This window comes from Myotis davidii, unplaced genomic scaffold (genome assembly GCF_000327345.1).
Source record: "Myotis davidii unplaced genomic scaffold, ASM32734v1 scaffold3960, whole genome shotgun sequence".
Lineage (NCBI taxonomy): Eukaryota > Metazoa > Chordata > Mammalia > Chiroptera > Vespertilionidae > Myotis > Myotis davidii.
In genome coordinates, this window is record NW_006292448.1 from 3,050 (window position 1) to 11,068 (window position 8,019).

At 43.1% G+C, this 8,019-nt stretch overlaps 1 long non-coding RNA gene across 1 annotated transcript; it reads right to left on the reverse strand.

Annotated features, from left to right (window-relative positions):
- Positions 1-1,065: 1,065 nt before the first annotated feature.
- LOC107183438 lies at positions 1,066-4,611 on the reverse strand. The gene is made up of 2 exons (XR_001514225.1): positions 4,557-4,611; positions 1,066-3,409 (listed from the first exon to the last, which is right to left on the reverse strand). It is a non-coding gene; the product is annotated as an uncharacterized LOC107183438 (long non-coding RNA).
- Between the last annotated feature and the right edge of the window lie 3,408 nt (positions 4,612-8,019).

The window sequence follows — 8,019 nt, forward strand, 5'->3', positions numbered from 1 at the left end:
AATAGTGAATACCTCATAGGGTTATGAGGATTACATGAGCTTAAAATTATGTAAAACATTATGGGGCCTAACACAGAGGAGGTGCAATATTTTATCTATTGCCTCAGAATAAAAAATAAATCTATGAAGATATCTCAAGCAGAAAAGTAATATGAGGTATATCTACAAAACTATTGGCTACAGAAGTGGAAGTCAAGGGCCTGCCTTTGGACTAATGGCTTTGTGGTCATATCATTGCAGTTGTGATCCAAATCTAGTTTAGGAAGCTGCTGCCACTTCTATCATCAGCACTGCTGCCACTGGTTCCTTACCAAAAACTGTGGATACACACATTGGAATGTAGAGTACATAAGCCATCAACATATCCTTGGAATTGCCTGCCAGCCAGCAAGCCCTAGGAAGATATCCTCTGCTTAACTGAAGACTTCCAAATATTGTGCAAAAGCATCTCATTGCCAGAACTGAAAATGTATAAGAACCCACATTGTATCCAGAATCCTAGCTGGAGGGGAGTCTGGAGTGTGTGTTTTTTTGTTTGTTTTTTAGCCTTGGGGGCAGGGGACATAAAAAAGGTAGGAATGGTTGCTGAATAGAAACATAATATCCAGAGCATATATCTTTAGATAAATAAATCCTTCCTGACTCTTGGCACCAACATTCCAACTATGGTCAAAATATAGGATATCACTGATTGGCAAAATACTACAAAATACAAAGGGGGATGGGGATAAGACTTAAGATCAAGGAATAAGTTTGATCAGGAAAATGGATATTTTTCTAGTATTGGAATGCAAATGGTGAGAAATACAGACAGTTTATAGGTTCAGGCCAGAAGGAGAGAAGTGAAATTAAGGAAGGTTCTGTCTCAAGGCTTGTATTATTTGTATAAAGTGGGGAGCAAATATCATCTTCCCTGAGTGAAAAAGGTCAAAACTGGCTAGGGGGCCTGATGATGATGAAATAGGAAAGGAAGTTGACATACCATGAGAAATCTTTCTGCACACCAGCTAGCTAAATAAAGAAATGAATAAATAAATAATAAATAAAAGTGATAAAACACAGTACTTATTTTATAAAGCATTGTTATTCTCATTTATTTGAAAATGTCAATTTTTAAAGTTCAAAATAAAAACAAGTTAGAAAATTTGAGCCTGTGTAAGAAGGAACATGACAGAAGAGGAACTGAAAGGCCTCCAAGGGCAACAATTTAATTACAGGGTAACAGAAACCCATTTATAGAGTATTGTAAACAATACAACTATGGAGATACTGCTCTCAGGTTAACATGGCTTCATTTCCTTTATATTATTGTTTAGTGTGTGAGTGTGGACACCACTCTGCACAAGCTTCATTATCCAGACAACTGAGGGCCTCTCATCAGAAGGACCAAGTCCCCAAAACATGCATTTATACATGTCACTTTAAAATAAAGACCTTTCAATATTTTAAGCTATACCTTATCAACTAAAATATTTTGCAATCACAAAAATGTTTCCTATGGATATAGTTTGCACATTTATTGCAAGCCATTGACTAACCACAGACAGAGCAAATGCTAAGATCTGTGTTGTTTTTAATTTTTAGGTGAAGGGTGGCGTACCTAAACCGTTGTACTTAAAAACAGAACAAGAGCCAATTCTTTGACATCTTCTTCACTCTTCAGCTTCCAAAGACAGCTGTGTGTGGTTGGCTGATGTTGGACAACAGGAATAGTCTATTTCCTGTGAATGGTTCATTTCTGCCATGCAGCAAGCAGTGAACAGCCCCATACCGTGCAGCTATCAGAACTTGATACCTCCAGTACTAGAAAGAAAAGGGGCTTAGGAAGCTGAGAGGTTCAAGCTTCAAGTTTGGTTTCTAAACAATATTTGCAAGATCCATATTTATAGGCACCTTTCAAATGTATCTAGAAGACAGCTTTGATCAGTCCACTGGCCCCTTGCCTCTTTTTCCAATGATCTTCCCCACCTGGCCAAATTTCACTTCCTTGGGAGAAGTGATTTTTCAATTGGGAGTAATTTGGATGTATGCTACTCTTCTGTGACCATCTTCTAAATCTGGTATGCCACAGCTCTAATTTCTGAGATGCTTACTAAGGCAATTGTTTGATTCCAGGAGAAACTTGAGTAAACAAGTTCCAAATAATCTGCTTCATTAGTAACCAACACACAGCTACTAGAGGAGTACATTTCCCCCCCTGGATATACAAACTGGACCAATAGCACATTTCTACAAATAATACTTAGAGGCTGATGAATATTAAGTTTCTCATAACATATATGGGAGAGCAATATGTGAATTAAAGCTGTCTGCTGGGATACAATATCTCCTCAATGGCAAATTGTTTTAAAGATGAGAAGTTGCAATTTGAATATGCAATGTAGATATAATACCTGCTCACAGTCAATATTTTTTTTAAGTAAGCAAAGTTCAAGCATACTACTTTACACACCACTTGGTATGGTTGGCTAAAAAGCACTGAGGAAATATAAAACTCACAATGAGGCAGAAGGCTAGGGAAAAATTCTATTATGTATTGGAGAAGAGGTGGTCAACTCCATTGCTGAAGGGAGGACTGTCCAGTGCAGTTTGCTAATGGATTTGGTGTTGGCATGAATGACCCATAAAGCTTTTGACCCACAGAACTAAAATGTTAACCAACACAAAAGGAAGGGTGCTACTGTCTTCTTGGTCTTACAGACAACATTGGATAGTAATAAAAAAAAAGTGCATTGAGGGGTATCAAATGATGGTCCAGGGAAAGGCAGCTGGATCATTGGGCTAATGTGTTTGTCTTTCACTACTCTAGTCATAACTCAAAAAGCTTCGCTGTCAGTAAATTTGGTACTGAGGGGCTTCCACATACAGGAAAGCATTGGGGGAAAGTCAAACTCACCTTTAATAATCCATGCCTAGTAGCTTTGTGATTGTAGCCAGCCCCAAAAGGGTAATTAATGGTTGTTAAAGAGGCACTATGAATTCAAGGCCAACAGAAGATCAATTAAGTCATTTGTCTACATTAGCTTTCCTTTTGTTATTGAATAGAAAAAACACTGAGGAGACTTCTACCACCACCTCTTGCTTTTATCCCTGTCAGGAAAAATGTAACCAACCAATCAATAACCAAACAAAAACAAACAAACAGAGGGAAGGGGGCTGACTCAAATACAAAATAAAAACCAAGGAAGTGAGCAAACTGAGCCAAATCATTCAGATGGACATTTTAAGATGCACTGAAGGCACACTCTGCCCAGGTACACGGTGATGGTTATGGAAGAATAGAGGTCTTGTTACTGGAGTCAGCCCGAATACACTCATCAGTTTGCTTCAACAGCCTCCGAACGAGCTTTTCTAGGTCCCTTCTTGATTTCAATTCTTCTTCCAGGCATTGCTTCATTCTTTTATTCTCCTATTATGGGAAAAGACTTGATTACCAAACAAAGGGACCCCTTCTCAGGGCTCCTGCTGCTCATCCTCTTGGTGGTCTTCACTACGGACTACTACACTTTTCTTCCTCAAAATCCTTTCTCTCAGCTCCTAACACAAGGCAACTTCTTGATTCTCCTACCTCTCCCTGACAAACCTTTTGTATTCTTCTTTCTTGAAATACAACCATTCCCTAAGGCTCTGTCCCTGGCCCTCTGCTAATTCAATACTCTTTTCTTAGTGTCTATTCTCTTTCAACTCAAGTATCTATTAAGAGGCCTCCAAAATCTCTCTGATACTTATTTCATCTTATCTCATGAGCACTAGGTCCCCAGTCCCCAATGCCAACTTGGTATTTCCCCCCTAGATATGTTTCTAGTCCCTCAAACTCATTATGTCCTAAAGTGAACTCTATCTCCATCACCCCAAACTTCTCTTCCCTTGTGGTTGCTGATCTCCATGAAGGGCATCACCATATTAAACTAGATACCAAGGTAATAAGCTTCATCTTCAATCCCTGGCTCTTTCTTAATCCCAAAATCACACCATCATTTTCCACAGGCTCTAACTTTGCCATGTGCCTTCCTTTACATTCATTTTCCTCCGCTGTAGCCTCAGTAGCACTACCTCAGGTCAGAACTTCATCATGTCTCATCCTGAGTTTTGTAATAAGTCCTAACTGGTCTTTCAGAGTCTTGTCTCTCTTCCTTTCAATCCATCCTTTACCCTGTCACTAGGTACAGTCAATCCTCAAACATAAGGAAGTGTGAACATCATGGAGCACTGGATCACATATGCACTGGAGCTCACAAATTATGATTTATAATTCTGATTACATGCTCACAAATTACTTATCTTTTCTTAAATTCTGTTAACAAATATCAGGAAACATGAAAGTTTTAAGTAAGTTTTGGACCCTATTGTAAATCACTAAATAGGTATAGAATCAAGCCTCAGAAGTTTCTACCCAAAGCCACATGGTAAAATCAACAAAACCCACCTTGATGACACAAGGAAAATAAAAATCCCCACATCACCATTTTGTTCCTGGACCATTCCCAAGAGCATCTACTGGTGTGTGACAAGGAAGAGGGAGTTATGATTTGAGAAAAAAAGACATATTTCATTACCTGTTTCAGTTCTTTCACCTCATCCTTCAAGGCATAAACAGTGTCAACAAGGCTCCTAGAACATAAAGTTTAGAGATTAATAGCTGGCACTGGAGTATTGTTAAGTAACATTTAACAAGAAAAGCAGCTTTATAGAAATACAGATCCTGAAAAACAGAGGATTTTCTACCTGACCAGAGAAAATACTGCTATTAATTGTCCTTTTGTTCCTCCTTGTTATGGGCTAACCACCATCACCACTCACGCTCATGCAAATTCCGTGTCATTGCACCTTCTCTACACTTCTCTCCTCTTTTGCCACTCACTTCCCAGCTTGAGTATTTACAAAAAAAAGAACCGAGGGATTATCATCGGGTTTTTTATTTCTCTTTTGGGGGCAGGAATAAACATCACCTAACATATAATAAGTATCACAGGGCCCTACCAATCCTACAATATCTGTGCTATAGCATTGATTTTCTCACCTACAAGACACAAAGGCAGAAGCGTTATTTCTGGAAGATCCCATCTACCTATATAAAACCCTAATGTGCAAATAGACTGAATGGCGGAACAACCAAACAACCAATGGCTATGATGTGCACTGACCACCAGGGGGAGCATGTGGAACATGGCGGGCATCGGCCACAGTAGGATGGTGGAGCAGGTGAGCGGGGCACCAGACCAAGGTGCGGTGCAGGTCACTGTCATCAGGGCCAGCCTCTGGTGGTTACTGAAAATTCTTTGCTCCTGCACAACACAGTCCCTCCCAGCACTTGCACCTGTTGCTGATGCTGGCCTTGCTTGAACCCACTGCCAGTGCTGGAGCTGCCACTTGTACCTGCTGCTGGTGCTGGAGCCACCACTCACACCCACTGCTGGCGCCGGCTCTGATCACTCAGCACCATCAGCAGGTGCAAGTGGCAGCTGCTGGCCCTGATAGCCAGTCAGGGCTTCTCCACCTCCTCCTGCTCCTGAGGGGCGATTGGGGCTGGCAGCCACCTCTCCCACCTGCTGCTGGTGATGGCCCTGCTTGCATCCACTGCCGGTGCAGGCCCCAATCGCTCCGCACCATCAGCAAGTGTAAGCGGTGGCTGCCGGCCCCGATTGCTCCTGAGGGCTTCTCTACCTCCCTCTGCTCCTGAGGGGCAATCAGGGCAGCAGCTGCTGCTCACACCCACTGGTGGCACTGGCCCCACTCACACCCGATGCTGGCCCCAATTTCTCTGCACTGTCAGCAGGTGCAAGCAGGGCCAGCATCATCAGCGCATGGGAGTAGTAGTGGCAGGGGCAGGGCCGTCGGCAGACAGGGGATGGGGGCCCAGGGCGAGAGGGGACAGGCGGGGGCACGGAGGATGGGCTGAGACCCGCCCCTGTGCCCACCACATCTTTGAGGCCCACAGTTCCTTTCAAGGTGCACAAATTCATGTACTGGGCCCCTGGTATATTCCATGAAAGGATAAAACACCCTAGCTGAGTTGTGAAGCAGTCATTTCTTCTCTGGCTCTTCCTGGACAAGAACTTTAGAGATCTGGGTTCCAGGTCTAATCCTACCACTTACCAAACAGTTAACCTTGGGTAACTAGTTCCTTCTCATTCTGTCTTGGTATTTCTTCACATACAAAATATGGATAATGCCACATTCCACTGAAAACCTCACAAAGTTGTAGGAGGGATTAATATAATTATAGACCCTCTCTCCACCCAGTCATCAGGTGCAGGTGGGCCCCAAGTCTGAGATCCATCAATCTGGCAAGCATTGCTCACCCAACCCTGGAGTCTCCCTGAGATGTTGCTGCACACAACTTGCACACCAGACTGAACATCTGTCACTAGCTGTTCCTCACAAATCACTGTCCTCAGCCCACACCGCAGACTTTGGTTAAAATCTATCAAAGTCCACAAACATGAAAGAAGTAGCAGTTGGATTTCACATGCCCTGTTCCTCTTGCTGAGCATGCCGAAGCCTGGCACTAGAGGCAGTCAGCCACAGTTCATGGCATAGCTTCTCCCAGGCACCTCCACACCAAGGAAAGGCAGCTGTCAACTGCAAATCACTTTATAGCTCCTGCCAGGTGGTCATGATCCAAGCAAAGGCAGTGGCTGGCATTTATCTCCATTGGAGACCCTTCTAAGAGGCCACAGAATCAATACACCTAGAGGCCAGCTTCAAACCACACAAGGCTACCACTCAATTAGCTCAACAAATGACACACCCAAAGGGTGTATTTGGCAGGCACCAGAGCCCCAATAAAGAAAACTCCACTCCATGAAGTCAGGCCCTGGACAACAGCTTATCCACTGCAGTCACAGCAGTCCTCTCAGTAAGTTAGCCTGAGGATCAATCCCACCCACCGATGTGCTAACAACAATCAAGGCTGAACTACAACCAAAGGCCTCACACGACCTGCATAAGGGACACCCTTGGGGTATCTAGCTCAGGTGACCAGGGAGACTGTACCACTGGACCCCACAGGACACCTACTATGTAAGGACACCCTGCCAAGACTGGCAGGCATAACAGATCCACCATTTAATAAATAGAAAATAACACATGGAGGCAGCCAAAAAGAGGAGACAATGAACATGTCACAAATGAAATAACAGAACTCCAGAAAAAGTACTAAACAAAATGGAGAAAGCATAATATCAGATACAGTGTTCAAAACATTGATTATAAGGATGCTCAATTAATTTAGGGAGAGAATAGATGAACTTGGTGAGAACTTAAAAAAGAAATAGAAACCATTAAAAAGAACCAGTCAGAAATAAAGAGTACAATAACTGAAATGAAGATTACATTAAATGGGAATAAAATAACACGTGAAATGGAATCAATAATAGATTAGATGAAGCAGAGGATCAAATCAGTGAATTGGAAGACAAGGTAGCAAAAACGTAATTGGAACAGCAAAAAGAAAAAGATTAAAAAATATGAGAATTATTTAAGGGACCTCTGGGATAAAATCAATTGTCAACATTTGCATCATAGGGGAACCAGAAGGAGAAGAGGTAGAGCAAGTGATTGAAATCCTCTGAAGAAATAATGATGGAAAACTTCCTTCTCTAAATTGGTGACAGACATGGAAGTCCAAGAATCACAGAGAGTCCAAAACAAGATGAACCCAAATAGGCCAATACCAAGACACATCTCTATATATAAAAGCCCAGAAACTGACTGGCGGAACAACCAGAATGACTGGAATGACCGGCCAGATCTGGAGTAGGGCCAGATAGCCAACTTCCTGTGACCCTTCCCACTGGCTGGTCCCACCCCTGATTGGCCTCTCCCACCCCAATCGAGGACAGGGAAGCCAGCCAACCACCCCTGCAACCCCTCCCCCAGCTGGCCCCACCGCTGATCAAACCCCTACCCCATTTGGGGGCAGGGCTGGCCGGCCCACCACCCACAGTCCCTCCCCATGGCCAGTGTCACCTCTGATCAGCCCCCACCACCCCAATCAGCCTGCGGTCCCTCCCCCTA